This window comes from Eumetopias jubatus, unplaced genomic scaffold (assembly GCF_037043125.1).
Source record: "Eumetopias jubatus isolate StellerSeaLion01/CBP00866 unplaced genomic scaffold, mEumJub1_p1.0 scaffold_2, whole genome shotgun sequence".
Lineage (NCBI taxonomy): Eukaryota > Metazoa > Chordata > Mammalia > Carnivora > Otariidae > Eumetopias > Eumetopias jubatus.
This window is the reverse complement of record NW_028274808.1, coordinates 59,879,421-59,898,448: the sequence shown is the minus strand read 5'-3', so window position 1 is coordinate 59,898,448 and position 19,028 is coordinate 59,879,421. Positions and strand designations below refer to the sequence as shown.

The following is a 19,028-nucleotide window of genomic DNA, read 5'->3' as shown; positions in this document are numbered from 1 at the left end:
TGAAAAATTAAAAGTAAGGGGGTGCCTGGGTGGCTCAGTTGGTTAAGTGTCTGCCTTCGGCTCAGGTCATGATCCCAGAGCCCTGGGATCAAGCCCCATGGGCTCTCTGCTCAGCAAAGGAGTCTGTCTCTCTCTCCCTCCCTCCCCGTTTGTGCTCTCTCTCTCTCTCTCTCTCAAATAAGTAAAATCTTTAAAAGAAAAATTTAAAGCATAATCAGATATGTATTCATTTATTATATGAATCAGAAAAGATTCATTTATTTATTTGAGAGAGTGAGAGCATGAGTGGGAGGGACAGAGGCAGAGGAGGAGAGAGAATCCCAAGCAGACTGTATTCAGTGCAGAGCCTGATGCGGGGCTCAACCTTATGACCCTGAGATTACAACAACTTGGGCTGAGACCAAGAGGTGGCCAGTCAATGGACTGGGCCACCTGGGGGCCCTAACCAGATATATTTTAAGTGGTAAACTTGATGTATATAATATTTTGACTCCCCTATAAAAAAATTATTTTTGGCTTTTTAAAAACTGTTGGTATGATCAAATAACGAGTGCATCAGAAACCTTCTCTCCCCGCTCTGATCTCCCCTTCATGGTGTCCCCTGAGCCCAGCGGTAAGATGAGAGGTGGGATATGGAAAGAACCAAGCTCAAGGGAACTCTGAATCCAGTAGGAAATGTGTGGGATGAAGCAACAACAAAAAAATATATTGACAGCCTGTCGATAATAGGTTTTGTCGGCATTTTTTAGACGTTCCAAACCAACCTCAGAGAATACATGATCCCAAGACCACAAAGAGAAAGGTCAGTCTAAGTCAGCCCAAATTTATTGCTGCATTTGGGAATCACTAATGTGCAGACCACAAACCCAAAATAAAAGAACCAATTAGCTTTCTCCTTCTAAGAGCTTGGAGTTTAGAAATTATTTGAAATTATTTGAATCTAGTAATTCCTGATTTTTTTTTTCACTTAAGAACTCACATTTCAAATCTCTCAACCAATGTACCAAATGTATCTCCCAGCAAAGCGGGGGGAAATACAAGTGGAAATTCATTAAGTAATATCTTAAATGGTTGGTCTTGAGCAAATATGCAATTTCTGCTAGGCCTTTGGGGATGGTTGAACTCTCGCCACATTGGGAATTCTGATATAAAATGATGTCTGCATTTTAGGGGTGCCTGGGTGGCTCAGTCGGTTAAGTGTCCGACTCTTGATCTCAGCTCATGTCTGGATCTCGGGGTCATGAGTTCAAGCCCCATGCTGGGCTCTGTGGTGGGCAAGGAGCCTACTTTAAAAAATAAAAAATAAAATAAAAAGTTGTCTGCATTTTAAAGATGTGGAAAGTAAGATTCATAGGGATGAAATGACGTACTCAAAAGTAATACAGCTGCTTTGCAACAAAATTGGCAAGAGAAACGCAGGTCTCCAAGCGCAGTCTTGGGCTCGTTTCTGGATGCCAGTTCTGCATGATGCTTTGCAGAACACGGGGCTGAAAGAGAGCAACAGTGGATTTTTCCAAATTGTGGCGGAATGTTCTCAATTTAAAATTTTTCTCCCATAAAACAACGCATTTTTTGAAGTTTTAGGGACTGCTACCACTTTTCTTCTTAATGACAACAAGATGAATGTGCAAATGTAAACAGTCATTTTAAAAACTCAGAAACAGACTTTCATAGATTTCTTTTCCACGGACGTGTGCCATGACCGTGCTTCAGTATGGCAGGCATGCAGAGGCATTTTCCTTTTGCACAATCACCAGTTCCTATTAAATAGAAGAGTGTGCAGAATGCCACGGCTTCCATTTGCTGTCAAACCTGAGCCAGTCTGAATTCACAAGCCATGTTGTCAGGCACATCCAGCTTCCTTAAGGTTACAACCAGTGGAAATGACTGAAAGCAGGTTTATAACTTACACCCTGCCTATATCCAAGAAGGATTTAGGACTTCTATCAACAGGAATTCATCCAAGTCAGTCTGAAACTGTTCTAAATAAGAGGGTAATACACTTTGGGAATTTGGTAAGCTGAATGTTATTTCCACATTGGTCACCATGGTGAATACAAATAAGCAAAATTGACGGAATGGCAACAAGGCAGGGAGAAAATGTGCTTTCTATAGAACGTGATCTGTTCCTTGTAATGATCAGTGGTGACTATAAAGGCTGGTTGCAGCATCTCGTCCAATGCCTCATAAATAACAGGGCTTCAGTAATTAGCACAATGGACGAGGGAAAAGTACTATTTTCAGTGGCTAAATGAGAAATAATATTCAGCGATAGGATATCCTGTATGTTTATATGACTTACCTTTGGAAACAAGCTCCGATTCTTTTTTAGGGTAAGTGTTGGGAACAAACTGGCTATTGAATCACTTAAGGGTACTTCTGGAAAAATAGCTCATTCTTAATTTCTCAGTCAAGTTAGACAAGAGCTAATTGCAAAGGGATTAAAACCTTGAAAACTGCTTTGTTCAGCTTATTGTTTCAGGTTTCCCTTTGGAGTGTGGATGATGTGTTTATTTGACATAATAAATACCACCATCCGCTTTGTTCCACAAACCAAAAGGCTATGTGCTTGCCCAAGGAATTTCTCGATTGTTTATACATAAGGAAACACTGCTCTGTTTTATTGGATGGGGCCATTGCAACTTCTTTCTTAAATAGGGAATGCAGAGAGCTCTACTTTCCCCCACACACATTTGAGCAGAGAAACCAGAAAATACCCTTCCACGCTCCAAATGCCTGGCTGTTTTCAACTCCATAGAGCAAAGTGAATTAACAGTTACTGAAAAGGGGTGTGTGCTTCACTTAGGAACCCAGAGCTCCATTTGGGCCTATGTCCTATATTTCTTAAAATCTTAGATTGGAGTATTTGGCATATACTATATAGAGATTCGAGAAAGTTGAAAACAAAACAGAACCACTCCAACAGCCAAACCTAAAAGCCAGAATGCGGAGGAATAAAATAATCACAAATTAGGCAGCCTGGAGTTTTTGGGGGGGTTTGTTTCTTTTTAAATACATACCCTGCCATATGAAGAGGGCAGTTGTGTGAAATACATGCTTTGCGGTGACTTCGAGTGTATGCAACAGAGCAGCCTTTCCAAACAGCTGAGAGCTCTCTGGTCTCTTATGATTTCCAAAAGGTACTCCTTAAATGGGCATAAGTGATGGGTGATTGGCGAGTGAACAACAGAGAAGGCTGAGTCACAGTGACCTGCTGAGGCCAGCCGTGTGTGTGTGTGTGTGTGTGTGTGTGTAGGAAAGGGGGAGCAGTGGGCAAGGGGCGGGGGTGAAGGGAGGCTGCAAGCTTAGCAGAATGTTTGAACAAGACAAAGAGCAGTTCCAGCAACCAAATAAGGAAGTCAGCGCTGAAGGATTTCAGAATAGAAGTGTGTCAGAGACTCAAGGCAATCTGGGAGAGTAAAAATAAGCAAAGAAAAATGTCAAAGGATTTTTGTTTCACTTACACAAGATATAGAGGGAAAATAGTATCTCCTCTGTAAGCAGGGAGAGAAACACAAAGTATATCTTTCCCCTTCTGGTGGCTTTTTGTAGACATATGTCTGAAGAAATGTTTAGAAACCCTTTGAGCAGCTGAAATAATAAGCATTTTCTTGTTAAAAGTGGAAAAAAATGCAAGTTGTACCTTAGAAGCACCGTAGTATTCTTTTTATGTATAATTGATGAAACTTTTAGCCAAAGATGATGAAAGTTTTTCCAAGAAGCCACAAAAATGTCTTGAATCCCAGTTTCAGACATGCCCTGAACACGGAGTTACAATTGTATCCATTGAGAAGAAGCTTACCTCTTAACAAGTCAGTTAAATAGCCAGTAGACATATTGTCTAATTAAATATGTTGACAGTTACTGAAGATGTCAGAGGAGGCAATTATGCAGAGAAACTGGCAGTGCCTCTTTGAATCTTCTTAGTTTCATTTCCCAAACTCTCCATAGTGGCAAATAATATTTGTTATGAATAATATGAGCTGACATTGATTTTATTTTGACACTTTTGTAGCATGGGTGGAAGAGAACTGAGATGTGGAAGAATTATTTCAGACATTCCTAAACATAGTTAGAAACACCTTTGTGTGCCACAAAACCAACAGAGAGAAATTGTTTCTCTTAACCAAGAAATCTATTTATTTATGTTCCTAGCCAGAAATAGATAGAGGGCATTAATCTTGTATCGGAATTTGTTTAAATCTTCACTAACTTCGAATTGTTGGCAACGTTAAGAAAGGAGACTAGTGAATGAACCTACCCTTCTGAGCTCCAAATATACAATTGGCCAGCCCTCAGTTGAATCAGAAAGTATCAGAACACTGCTTAAGAGGAAATAGAAGAATTTGATAGAGAGCTGACCAGAGTGCAGAAATGGGGAACACCACAGCACACAGACTGACCACTGTATCAAGGTGATCTTAGAATGCAGTACAACCTGGTTCCAAAAACAGCCACTCCTTTTAAATTTAGATATCGACCCTATTTAATAAGCCACCGTTATTATCGCCCTCTTCAGGAAGATGTCATCATCCCAAGAAAATGTATATCATCACTAACAAAGAATTGAATTCTTAAAAAAAAAAAAAAGCAATTTAGCAATAAACGTCAAGAGTTATACAAACAGCATTTGACCCCAAAGTTATATTTTTCAGTATTTGCCCTGAGGAAATAATTTAAAAGAGGAAAAATGTATAAGCCTGAAAATGTTCACTGTAGCATTTTTTAAAAGGTTTGTTTATTTATTTATTTTAGAGAGAGAGAGCACGGTAGGGAGGAGCCAGAGGGATAGGGAGAGGGAGAGAGAGAGAGAATCTCAAGCAGATCTTCTCTGAACACGGAGCCCCACGTGGGGCTGGATCTCACAACCCTGAGATCGTGACCTGAGCTGAAACCAAGAGTCAGACACTCAGCTGAGCCACCCAGGCGCCCCACTGTACCATTTTTTTACAATTTCAAAAGAAAGAAACTTAAGAGCCAAAAAACACAGAATATTGGTCCTCTTGTCTTAATTAATGAAATATCATGCAGCCTCTAAAACTAGGAATGATAAGGCTGTGAAGACAAAAACATTAATGATAGTATAATGATGCTGAAAATTTAGCTTATAAAATTATACACTCCTTGTGTAGCTATGCTTTGAAGACTGGAAAAGACTGTGGAAAAAATAATAGTGCTGGTGATTATGATTATGGATACATTTTCTGTTGCCTTTATTAGTTGTATGTTTTCATAATAAACACTTTTAAAAAAAAACTAAGAGGCAGCTTCCAGGGTAAGAAAGAACTGAGGCTTCAGAGTTTATCTAGGTAGCAAATGTAAATCACAGAGTTCAGTTTGCATAGTGATATTATACCCAAAGTTGGTGATTTAGGGAACTGCTTTATTTACTGACTTGATACATCAGTTATTGGCAACATAGCAAAGCCAGTGGTGTTTCTCTGAGAGAGAAGCAGATACAATATAACGGCAGAGGCTCCTGGGCCATTTCTCCCTGATCTCTCCAGAATAGCTCTGATTAATATGAAGCAACCGGAAGCTGGCAGAGTTAGTCCAGGATTCAGAAGGGTCACCGGCAGGGCTCCATTTGAAAGAGGAAAAGACACTGGATCCACACACACAGGCATCTCCTTTTCAAAACGCTCGATGGCACCTGGTAGCAAACCTTGGCATTGAGAGCTCAGAATTCTCATCTCTGCCCTCAGAGCAGTTTGTTTCATCTTTCAGTGCTTCACTTTTGATCCCTCTGCTACTGAAAATAATTATAAAGACTTCCAAGTGTCTAGGAAATACTTTACATAAAGCAGCTCATTTGAATTATTTACAGGAAAAAGTTAATTGAGACTTAGAACAATGCACAAATTATTTATATACCCAGGCGTCAAAAAGCAGAGAAGCAAAGAAATCTGTCTTTGTAGAATTTCCTGTGATGATTTATAATAACTGTGTAATAATTATAGATGTTAGCTGTAATCTCATCCAACTCCCTATAGTGCAGATTTGAAAATTGAGACACGGGACTTGAAGTGAATTGTGCAAGATCTAAGTGAGTTAATGGTGGAGCCAACTCGTTTGTGGAATATAGTATTTAAGTCCCTAATGGCTGTTTTTCTATCAAGTCTCTATTTACTGCCCTTCCCTTCTTGTTCTTTTCCTGTGGTGAACTTAAGTGGCACTTCCATCAGTCTTGTTTTGATAGACTAAGAGTTTAAAAGAGCTTTAATCTATATTCCTGACTTAGTCAAGGTGGTACCTTAACAGTTTGCTTCATCTGGTTACTTATTTGGAATATAAACTCCTTGATGGCTCCATGTGGCCATGTTGCTCAGTAATGACGACAGAAATTGCTAAACTGTTGGCAACAATACCACATGCACTGGGCCACATAATTTACAACAGCTCAGTGAATCCTCACAGCAACTCCATGAGCTGTGTAGCATTATTTCCATTTTACAGAGGAGGAAACTGAGGCACAGAGCGATTGAATAAGTTATCCAAAAACATCCACCTAGCAGGTGACAAAGTTGGGAATCAGACCCAAAGCATGAGCTCTTAAATACGAAATCGTATGACTTCAATGAAAGCTTTTGAGGATACACTTAAAGAACCACAAGCAGGTTACAGTTATCTTCAAAATATCCAAAGGCTCAGTTGGTTAAGCGTCTGCCTTTGGCTCAGGTCATGATCTCCCGATCCTGGGATCGAGCCCCGCATCCGGCTCCCTGCTCACTGGGGAGTCTGCTTCTCCCTCTGCCTACCCGCCCCCCGCCACCCCACTCATGCTTGCATGCTCTCTCTCTCAAATAAAGAATTAAAATATTTTTTAAAAAATATCCAAAGGTATGAGAAGGAACTTCCACTTTAATTCAGAAAATAAAACTTTGGGCTTCCAGAGCCAGGTATTCAAGTGGCAATTTGTCAGTTTGAATATGATAATTACAGAGCTCCAAAAATTACCTGCATGAATAAAAGTTTGGAAGTAGACATATAAAATTTGAAATATTTGAAATCAATGAAGGAATCTAATGATACTGTTCTTATATATTAAGTGAGGATCTCAATTTAAATTGTTAAACAGAACTGAATGTCTCTGCGTTTTCTTGGGTTATGGGTCCTGCCACATCAACAGGAAAAAAGATTGGGCAGGTCAAATGTTCTGCTTGTGTACAACATCCAGACTCCAACAATAGCAGACATAAATCTACACCCAGAATAATCTATTCTGTAACTTACAGGATGGGAGTGGGGGTCCAGGTGGGGGGAGCTCCAACCCTCTGCTGTGGCTTTCTCAAGTCTTCAACTGTCCGGAATATTTCATTGAATCTGTTATAGAAGGAATAATTCAAAGGAATTACTTTGACTCATTCTATACCCCTCCCCAAATTAGTGTAAAATGGACCAGAAAGCTTCATCTTAAATTAAATTTGCGTGTTTGAAGCCATATATCTAGAAACATATAGTGCTAAAGGTAAAGCCGGAGATGGAAATCCTAAAGCAGACCCTCAGCCAGATATCATCTGGTGAATTGAGTCGATTACCTAATTTGTCCTCGACCCCTTTCTAACTTAGCTTAAAACCATGACATACGAAGTTTTTTGGTCATTTATCCTTGTTAGAAAGATATTTTGTATGCATGTATATGTATGAGTGTATATGTTGTGTATATATACAAATATGTACGTGTATGTATATTTCATATATACAAACATGAAATATATACATGTATTATGACATATTATAAAATATACACAAAGATAGAAAAGTTTAAAGAAAAGGTTTTAGTATTTTTTTCTCACTTCTCAATGGATTATCATTGAAAACCACTGCTCTGTGTGATACCCCGATACCCATTTGAAGAGTTGCCACAAAAGTCCTACACCCCCAGGTCAGGGTGGGTTGGCCTTAGGTCTGATCTTAGAACCATCTAGCTGAAGAGAACATTAGTGATCATGCAGTTCAGCCTCTTCAGTGAACAGATGAAGAGACCATGAGACTAAGGGACTTTTGCCCAAATGCTTCATTTCCGAGGAGTTAGGACCTGATGAGATATTTTATTCTATTGAAAGTCTGGTATACTTGAAATTTGTTAAAATGATAGATCTTAAGTGGTCTTACCTCCTCCCCCCTGCCCCGCCACACACACATATATACAAATAGTACCTGTGTGAGGTGATGGATATGTTCATTAGTTTGAGTGTGGTAATCATTACACAAGGTATACTTCTGTCAAAACACTATATTGTAATCCAATGAGGGGCTAATATCCGAAATATATAAAGAGTGAATACAACTCAGCACCAAAAAAACAATCCAACTGAAAAATAGGTAGAAGACCTGAATAGATATTTTTCCAAGGAAGACATACAGAGGGCCCACAGACACATGAAAAGATGCTCAACATCACTAAACATCAGAGAAATGCAAATCAAAACCACAGTGAGATATCACCTACACCTGTCAGAATGGCCAAAATCAAAAAGGCAAGAAATAACAAGTGTTGAGGATGTGGAGAAAAAGGATCCCTCATGCACTGGTGGTAGAAATGTAAATTGGTGCAGCCGCTGTGGAAGAGAGTGTGGAGGTTCCTCAAAAAGTAAAAATAAAAATACCATATGATCCAATAATTCCACTACTGGGTATTTACTCAGAGAAAACAAAAACACTAATTCAAAAAGATATACGTACCCCTATGTTTATTACAGTATTGTTTATAATAGTCAAGATAAGGAAGCAAACTCAAGTGTCCATCAATAGACAAATGGATAAGGACTGGATAGGGAGGATGAATGTACACACACACACACACACACACACACACACACACACACGATGGAATATTGTGCCGTAAAAAAAAAAAGATGAGATTGTGCCATTTGTGACAACATGGATGGATCTAGAGAGTATTATGCTAAGTGAACTAAGTCAGACAAAGAAAAATACCATATGATTTCGCTTATTTGTGGAATCTAAAAAACAAAACAAATAAAACCAGAAATAGGCTCATAAATACAGAGAACAAACTGATGGTTGCCAGAGGGGAAGGGGTGGGGGATGGGCAAAATGGGTGAAGGGGAGTGGGAGATACAGGCTTCCTGTTATGAAATGAATAAGTCACAGGAATAAAAGATATAACATAGGGAATACAATCAGTGATATTGTAATAGCATTGTATGATAACACATGGGAGCTACACTTGGAGCGAGCATAGCATACCATATAGAGAAATTGAATCACTATGTTGTACACCTGAAACTAATGTAACATTGTATCAACTATACAACTCAAATTTAATTTTTTTTAAATCACCATGTTGTATACCTTAAATATATACAATTATTTGTTTATCAATCATAGGTCAGTGAAGCTGGGGAAAAAATATCCGTTTTCAAAAAGTAAGTCTGAGTAGATACATGATAACAATGAACTGAGTTTAGCCATTGTTTTACCAAATAGCAGAGCTTTTTTGGTAGCAAAAGAACTCTTTTCTCACCATGAACAAGTTGAAATTGTAAAAGAACTCCTTAGGACCTTAAGAAATGAAAAGTAGAACATTTTGCAGAAGAAAGCTGAGTGACACCAGATTAACAGAAGCTCTGGGCAAAGTGGCTGTAAAAATGGGGGCGTGGGTAACCCAGGGAAGTTTTAGGAGCTACTTGCTAACTTGGAATCACGTCCTGCCGTGATCCTGAGTTAGCATCATGATCAACCTGGTGCTAACTCATTCTTCAGACACAAGTCCAACTTCTAAGTGCTTGAGGGATTTTTGTTAAGCCTTTTAAGGGTATCCAAATGAATTAACTATTGTGCTTCACCTACGCTCCAGTAATTCACGTTCAGTGGGCAGTTTCATTTTCCCAGATGTGCAGTTTGTTCACAGGGGAGTTATGAGTAATTAACTCGTAAAATAAATGTCCAAGTGAATGAACAACTGCAAGCACCTGTTGTTAACAGCTGATTTTGTCTCCTCGCTTAGATTAAAAGAGCCTGAGAATGTGAGAGTGTGTTTTCTTCTTTTAAAACCTGGTGACACCTACTGATGTAGGTTCACACAGAAGACACCGTGAATAGAGACTAAGTGGTAGAGTTTGTCTTCATAGCTCATGAAAGGAAAGTGTCAAGGGTTCAGACAAACATCAGCTACCTAAGATTAGAGCTACATTATGACCTTCATGGGCCCTAGGCATTTTTGTCTTTGTGTGTCCCTTTCTCCATTAAAAAAAAAGTTAGAATTATATTTTATAACTGCGTTGGTATAGAGATGCATATAATCCAGGTTAGATTCATTATTATACAGTCATCATTATAATATTTACATTCATTTTTTCCTTCTGAGTATAAAAATGTTTAAAATAAAAAAGTTTTTTTCTGGGCTGCCAAAAGTATTGTGGGCACTAGCCACTGTACCTACAGTGCCTACTGGACAAGTTGGCCCCTCCTAAGATTATGGACACAGGCACTGCATAAATCACAAATGGCCTCATCTATTTTTACCCTCATTGTAATAAAGAACATTGCTAGTCCCTTTTAACTTCCTCTGTTTTTCTTGATGCTTCTCTCTGAGCAACAGGTGGTTCAAGGATCAGCAATTCCCTTCTCCTTAAGTAACACCACGGGGCCTCGAAAAGCTGGTGGGGTGTGGGCCCTTCCCGCCCCCCCTCCCCGCCCCAGGATGCTAGGGCTGTTCATGCAGGGTCTTTTGGCCATATTGTGATGACTCTGGGGCAGGTAACTGAATCCAAAATTAAGTCCTCTGTGATGCCAAAAGACTGTGCCTTTGTTCTCCAAAATGGAGTCAACTTGAGAGGATAATTTTTGTCAGACCAGTTTATCCATTGCTGGGACACAAGGTTTCGTTAAGTGTCATACACTGGGCAAACAAACAAGGGAACAATGACACCAAAGTTATGTCAGGCTTCTCCTTGTGCCACCCACAAGTGAAGACAGAATAATGTTACCACCTATAAGCTAATGAACTAAATGCAACCGTGGCGCTAAAACGTGTATATACCTGTTGCTAATAAATTAATCTCTAATGAAGCTTTTTAAAAATTGAGATAACGATTTGCAGAGGGTTTGGTTTTCAGGAAGTAAGCCTGAATTTAGTCGTTATGATTACTGTCTTTCTTGAATTAAAAACTTTACTTTCTGAATCTTAACTTTGTCCGCTTTGCACAGAAATTACTCTTTTTAAACTGGGGCTCAAAGCTCTGATTTCCCTCAGTTCAGTCTTTTCTCTTTGAACTTTATTCATGTGCCATGTTTCATTAAAATTCATTACATATAATAAAAGATGTGGCCATTTGAAAACATTTATAGGCCACTGGCTTCTCTGAATATAGCAGATTGAACCAAAGTTTAACTCGAAAAGGCCCTTGATTTTCATCCCAATCAAGTGGCCAAATTGCCTCCGAATCATTTAACTTTGTCTTAGGTTACTAAAACAAATAGACAAATATGATATGCTGATATAAGAATAATGATCTCAGTTCTTTGGGACAATAGGACTCTTATTCACGTCTAATGAACTCATACATAAAAATCTTGATTTTTATCTCTTGAAATCTAGTACTTCATTGTGTCAGTGGTGACATAGTATAACTTATTTAATGCGCCCATCACAGGCAGTATCAATATTGCTAAGTCAGTTGTTTTAACTGTCAATCATATAAGCTGTATGTCAGATAAATTAATTCTTTTAATTACTGTTACCAAATATTTCCTCTTACGAGTTTTAGGACCTACATTCAGGGAATTTTCCATTGTGAAATCTATTGTGCATCTATTAAGTTTCTGTTTTAAAAGAAAATTTAATTAGAATATTGTCTCATTCCCTTTCCATATTAGTCTCAGTTTGCACATTTGATTGTGTCAAAGACATATACTGTGAAATAATCTCCACAGTTCTCTTAGTAGGTGGATATCTCTGCTAGCAAACTTTTCATCACTGCACCCAAGCAAATCCCTGTGTATTTCCCTAATGAGAGAAATTAAGTAATTTAGAGAACATAATCCTATTAATTTGAACCAGGGGATTAGTTTATTACTTCAAGGGAATGGATGCTTGAGTTTAGGATATAAAGGATTTGGTAGAGGGAAGATTTCAGAGTTAGGGAAAATAGGCCCAAATTCCTCCTCCTTGTAAACGCGGTCTCCTGTCTGTATCCTGTTGGGAGTTCACTGTTTCCTCTGCATTTAAATCCTCATTCTGAGAAAGGCACTGCAAACCCATGGCAGCTCCAGTACCGAGGTGAGGTAGTTTCACTTCCTGTATTTCTGGGCGCAACAATGGAATGATGGCTGGTCTGTGTGTTTTGGAAGCGTCCAGAGCCGTCTATATGAAGTGCAACACAGAATTCTTTATTCTGGTGTCATCAGAGGCAGTAGTATTAAGAGAATCCACTGACAAAGTTCTGTCACCTCACCCATAACCTCATAAATTGCCATTGCGATTAATCTAAAATATTGAAAATGTGTAATCCTAAACTGATGATGTCATATTTATCTATTATCAGTCACTGTATTTGCAAGACACAGCTTAAGGTTTTTCTTAGGCAGGATGAAGTTAAACTAACCAGTCAACTGATAACAGTATTTCCCCATTTACTCAGGAGAGTTGCATAAAAGGCAAATTCCTCCTTTTAACTATGCCTTTTCAGTAATCCACATGGAATCTGTGGATGATTCCATCAGAGCCAGCATAACTCATTTGATTTGGAAAAGGATACTCAATAATGAGTCAGATTCTTCTGTGGATGAAGCAGGACATGTTCAGAAACTGCCTTAACTATTTCAGGTCAAACAAACACTGTGTAGAATAAAACTTGCAATAATAAATTACTGATTTATTGATGGATATCTTAGTGTCCTGAGACTGTTAATGGACTTAGCATAAATATATACTTTTAAGTCCAAATTTATATTTTCTGGACTTTGGGTCCTGGAGTTAACAATTTATGTCATTGTTCCTCCACTTACCCTCTCTGTGTCCTTGGATAAGTTGCCTAACCTCTCTGTGCCATCTTCCTCCTCCATGAAGGGGGGCATGGCAGTAACAACCATACTTCCGCATGGGTCGTTGAGGAAGATAAAATATGAGAATGCATGTGAAGTAATTGGCATAATATCAGCACAAAGTAAAGTACAGATTACTATTTTTTACTCTGTTCCTAACTAAATACTGTATTGTGTAAAATACATGCCTGAGATACTATAAGGTTATAAATGTACACATTAAAAGGGGAGGAAAACCAGCCTCCACCTTCTCCATATCCAACACCACATGAGGCACTACACAGGCAGCCTCTCCCTTCATCTTCTCAACAGTAATCCCAGGTAAATTCCTTGACCTCCATTTTACAGATGAGAAAACAGAAGCTCTAGGAGTTTAAGATCATGGCGACAGCCTTTGATTGACCCCAGTCTGTGTGGCTCCAAAGCCCATGCCCTTGTAAGGATACCCGGCTACTAGCTGATCTCGGAAGGCCCCTGATAGCTCCGATTCCGTGATTCCTCTGGAGTTGCACAGAGGCTCAAGGCTTACTTTGCTCTCACAAATGCTATCTGTTCTGTTGTTTGCAGGTTTGTGATCTTTTTTTACATTCCACAACCGCAGACCTTCTGGTTGTCATGTTCCCTCTCATGTACTATTTTATGTCCATTGGGTTCTAGTCACATTTAACACAAGTACAAACAGTCCCATTTCTTTCCCCCTTATCCTTTCTCCCTGCTCTTAATAAAAAGTTATGTACAAACCAAAAAGCCAGAAAGTTATCTTGGCCAGTGGAATACATTAATTTGTTTTTATGTTGAAACTATGAATTGTCCTTGGAGATTTGCCCTGTACCTCCTCCCCTAATAGTCTGTATTCATGATCACATAATGCACAGTGTTTAGCCTCTTGAGAAGACACACATTTTCATTTTTAAAGATTTCTTCCTTTTGTTAAAATAACTTGGTAGTTGTTAATATGGAGACAAATGCGTGTCCTAGAAAATGCTGCAGTTAATCAGAAAGGGTCCACATTCAAAGTGGTCCAAGATTTTTTTAAAGGGCTCATTTTTAAAATGAATAGAATAAAAAATTGATCTTAAGCATTCTCCCAGAAACATTTTCCCAATAATATTAATTGGAACCAATATCAGATAAAATCTATAATTGCTCTACTATTTTCCTAGTCTCGTTCTTAGAGCTGGCTGAATGGAGTTGGGAACCCTTGCAAAAGTAGTATCTATAAGAAAAGAAATGGTCCATTCAACCAAGATTTTTACCTTTTAAAAATATAGCAAGAGCTACATCAACAAATTTTTAAAAATCATATCAGAGCACCGGAAATGAATGGAAATATTCCCTTATGCTGAATTGATATCAGAACATATTGTACACACTATTGATCACTCCGGGAGAATGTGTAACAAAAGACACCTTATAGAAAATGTGCCAACCCCAAAGCCAAGAGTTAAGAAAATCTCAAGTTTTTGGTAATTCTCATTAAAATATTATTTTAAGCAGAATGCCTGAAGATTTACTAACATTCTTTTACTACTACATGTAAATGAAAGGAATGAAAATACAGAATTTGGCCTTAATTTATAGGTTAGAGAAGCATGACTGAACCATGTAGAGTTGTGGTGGTAGTGTTTTGAATGGACATTTGGTGAGAGGATATTGCTTTGCTAATACTATCCATTTATAAAGTATTGTTCCCTCTGCTGAGCATATCTGAGATAAGTGCTGTGTAGTACCTGTCAGCAGTTATATCTGTAGATCTCTATATAATCTATGATTTGGCTGCACTGCCAAGATCTTGTTTGCTCAGTGAACACCATTTGTTTTTAGTTGTCTTTTGTTGTTCTTTTTAGTTTTTAACCACCTATGTCTCACCTTTTTCACTTGAGAGAAGATGAAAAACATGTAAAGGAATGGCTGGAAGGATTACCTTCACCCATTCCACGTGTCTTCCCAAACAACCAGACTCTTGAGCAAACTATTTCATCTCTAATTAAATTTGTATGTTGGAAGCCAGAGGTCTGTGAGCCAAAGTGTGCCAGAAGTGAAGCTAGAGTCGAGAGTCCTAAAACAAAACACTTTTAAGTCCTAAATGCCAAACACTCCCAGGGAGGCCAGAGGGAATCCCAAGAGTGCAGCCCCTGGTCAAGTAAAAGTCGATTGCATGTTTGTTCTCTACCCCTTTCGTCTTCCCTTAAAACCATAGGACTCTTAAGTTTCAGCTAAGGGAGAATGAAGGGAAAAAAAAAAACAATCTAAAGAGAAGACTGTTGATCAGAATCCTCAGTGAGTATGAGAGGATGAAGTGTTCTTTTCAGGCTTGGCAGAAATTCCTATCAGTGCTTCTACTGATAATAGTTTTCACAATTCTGGAATTTGCCAAAGTGATAGCTAAAATGTATCCACGCCTCCCACACTTCATGCATAAAAAGTTTAAAAGTTGAAAGCATTAGCATGTTCAGTGTTTTGTACCAGTTCCTTAAATCCTCCTGGATTTGAGCTCGGAGAAAGGAAAAGTGATCCACACAAATGCTGCTTACTGGGCTCCTATAGACGGAATAAGGTAGAGATGGCAGATCTAAGGGGTCATGCCTTCTTTGGTGCTGGATGTTTTCTTGCAGATAATCAACCCATCTGTTCCACCCTACAAACCCTCCCACGGTGGGTAAACATGTACGGTGGTAGGAACCCATGCTTACCTAATTTATTCCTTCTGTGTTCATGTTGAGAATGGACTCCGAAATCATAAAATTACAAAATTTAAGAACCAAAAGTTAAAATTCATCAAATTAATCCCATTAGTGTGGAAATAAGAAAACTCTAGAGTTCTACAGTTAAGGGCACAGATTCCTAAATTCTAACTCTCATTTTAGAATTCTGTCTTCACTTCACACTGCAGCCTGCAAGAAAATCCTGTGATACGCCAAGTGATGTCATTGCTGCCGCCCTAATGGCCATTTGACATGGGGATGAGCAAACTAAAAAGTCAAAGGCAAAGTTTAACAGTGAAATACTGAGTTTTTTACCTGCTTGTCCTCTCAAAAATTGAAAAGAGGGTAGTGCCTTGTGTTACGCCTAGAAAGATGACTACAGTGTATTATAGGTTTAAAAAAAAGTGGGTTAGAGAATCATATGTAAATGATGATCTAATCTCTGTTTTATTATGTGTTTAAATACACACGCAAAAGTCTGGAAGCAAAGACTGTAGGCTGTTAACAATGTTTATCTCTGGTAGAGTTACAGGGAAACATCCACTTTGGGTTTATTTGAATATTTTATAGACATCATTTTAAACTTACAAATAAAGATATTTCAGAGAGAGAGTATCTGGTTCAGGGCTGTGAACCTAGAAACCCTATCGTTCAGTATTAATGAAGGTAGGGATAAAATTACTAGATAATTTAAACATGTGGTCCACTGGCTATTCAAATCTAGTTGGCATTATTGGCATTTACTTGAAAGGGCCTTGGCACAACAGATGTTCTGTAAATGTTAGGTAACATTCATTCATTGATTTTATTGACAGTTTATTGTGTGTAAAAGAAATTTGGTCTCAGTGGTCAAGGAGCATACATTCCAGTAGTAACAGGACGGAAATAACCGACACTAACCACAGGATTATGGACTCAAGGATTACGCACAGAGGGAAGGTGTCCTTAGCTGAGTTGGTGCAAGGAAAAATTGCTGGTCTGGCCTTAGGGTTAGGCCCACAATAAATCACAAATTTTCATGGGAAATTAATTCAGGAATCAGAACGTCCATTTCCTACTCTAAAACACTCTACGGACATCCCCAGGTAGTAGGTTAAAACAAGTGACTCAGAGCCTCTTTTAGTTTATGGCCAAAGAAAAAGACAAGATAGGGACCACGTTCCTAAAATGTTGCTAAATCAGAATGAGTTACACTTCTTACCCTAAGGGCTCCTAAATTTAGTTACGCATTGATAGGCAGAACAGAGTAAGCTAATTAATGGAAATCTAGAAATCATCCTCTTACTTTAAAAAAGGAGTGTACCGCAGGGTTAGCTGCACTTTCTTATTTAAATGCTGCACATTCTGCATGTACCTGCAAATCCGCAGCACCCCAGTTACATGTAAGCAGACCGCAGGAACTGGACCCTCCCCCACCCCAAGGCTCAGCCCCGCAGTTTCAGGCCTTCAGGGCTGCTACCATTCCACAGCAGGCTTCCATTCCAGGCCCCAAGAATGTTGCCCTGGAGTCGGAGTCATTGAACGTTTCTTTTTAGTCTATAAAGGAAAAACACAATCAAAAACGGGGGAAATCATCCTGCCCCGCAGCCAACATCTCCACAGGCCTAGAAATAAAAAGTTAAATTCTTTCCCACTATCAATTCTTTCTTAAAAGTTCCGAGAAAGCCCGACTCATCATCACTTGCTGCCCCAGGAAGGGTCAGTAGAAAGATGCAAAGGGCGGAGCACCGCACGAAGGAGGGGGCGGGAAGCCTTGGCTAACCTGGGGGCCGCTCGCTGCGGCTCGCGCCACGCCTCCTTTGAGGACTCTTATTTTGAAGCACCACAGACAGAAGCGTTTCAGAGACTCACTGAGTCACGGAGCGGAGCGGCGCGTCTGGGTATATAGCGCCGGTACCTGCTTGTGGCCACAGCCCACTGAGCCCACAGACCTGGGAGTTAGAGAGCGGCGGGGGCGCGGCCCTGAGACCCGAGGTAGGCGCGCGGGAGGTGGCCCCTAGGCTGATGGAAATGTATGAATTAAAGGGAGCGAAGGGTGTGGGGTGGTAGGCGAGCTGGGGGTGGGAGGGCTTTAGAAGAGGATGAGGGGGTGGGGAGCGGGGAGGCCCAACAACTTCTAAATGCAGAGTTTCTAGCGGTGGAGGGTCCTCTCGCAGAGCCCCCTCCCTCCCCTTTGCCAGATCAGAGCAGGAACCGCTGAAAACAGTTCCAGATGGGAATTTTGTTTCATCTTAACAGGGTCGGGACTGGGGATGCTTTGCTGCCATGGATGATCCCTCCCTCTCTTACAAACTTTTCTGACCCCATCCCTCACTTATTCGTGGCCCCACTCACACGGGGATCAAACCTGTTGTGGAAGGGCAGAAAAAACGAGGCTGGCAGAGATTTAAGGGATGAGGGGATGACTTCATTCCCTGGCAGCTGGCAGGGGGTTGGGGGGAAGGGCCCATAGGGTCCATCCATCTGGAGCCAAACCAGGGCACTGCGCCCTTACCTCTCCCCAACCCCATCCTCCTTTCTTTGGACAATTTACCCCACCTTGGCGCCATGCAGAGAAAGTTTGCTTGTCAGTTGGGGGCTTTCCCCCACCAGGGTGCCGTGGTAGGCAGTCGTTAGGCTCATCTTGCAAGGCTTGCTGGTGAAGCGGGGGGAGGGGGGTCCCCGCGGTCCCTCGGCGGTAGCTGCTTTGTTAGGCAGAGCGCGGGGAGCGGGCCCCTGGACGTGGCTGCAGACCTAGCGGCGTGCACCCACCACGGCGGAGCCAACGAGAAAGGATTGTGCAAACGGTCAGGCTGGCCCTCTCTGGTATGCTGTGTGTTCAGAAATCTGGGGCGCAGAGCTGGGGGCTGGACCCTGGAAGAAACGGACCCTACCCTGGGGCTGGGGGCTTCTCCCCTGCGTGCCTTATTTAACATTCGGGGAGGTTCTGTCCCGAATGGTAAGTGGTTCTCCAGAATGGAGAGTTTGGCCACTGGGGTCTGGAGTGAGGCTTGGGACTACTGCATTTGCTGGGGACTGAAGGGGGCGCACAGGCATCTTTCCACCCAGCAGAGCTGGGTCTTGCTCCAGTAGCAGGCCTGGACGAGCGTAGTCCAGTTGCTGGTCTGCAGGCGAAACACCAGGATGGGTGTGCATTCTTTAGACTGGGGAGTCGCTAGAGCCCTGCGCCCGCTGGATCTACAATGTGATTTGCAGTCACAGAGAACTAGTATGAGAAAGGCAGAAGTGGACGGACCCGAGTTTCTGAGGCATGAAATAAAACACACTTCGGTTAACCAGCATTTGCAAAGCTACCGTCACCACCTCTCCCGC

At 40.5% G+C, this 19,028-nt stretch overlaps 1 protein-coding gene across 3 annotated transcripts in view; it reads left to right on the top strand.

Moving 5' to 3' along the window:
• The window catches only part of PALLD (palladin, cytoskeletal associated protein), a 388,100-nt gene that overhangs the window by 286,836 nt on the left and 82,236 nt on the right, over window positions 1–19,028 (top strand). The window contains exon 1 of one of the 3 annotated variants that reach the window (XM_028104420.1): window positions 17,577–17,690. The exons of the other annotated variants lie outside the window; for them this stretch is intronic. The gene's annotated coding sequence lies outside the window, so the exon portion shown is untranslated. Of the gene's footprint in view, window positions 1–17,576; window positions 17,691–19,028 lie in introns of those variants that run through there. 3 annotated transcript variants of the gene reach the window in all.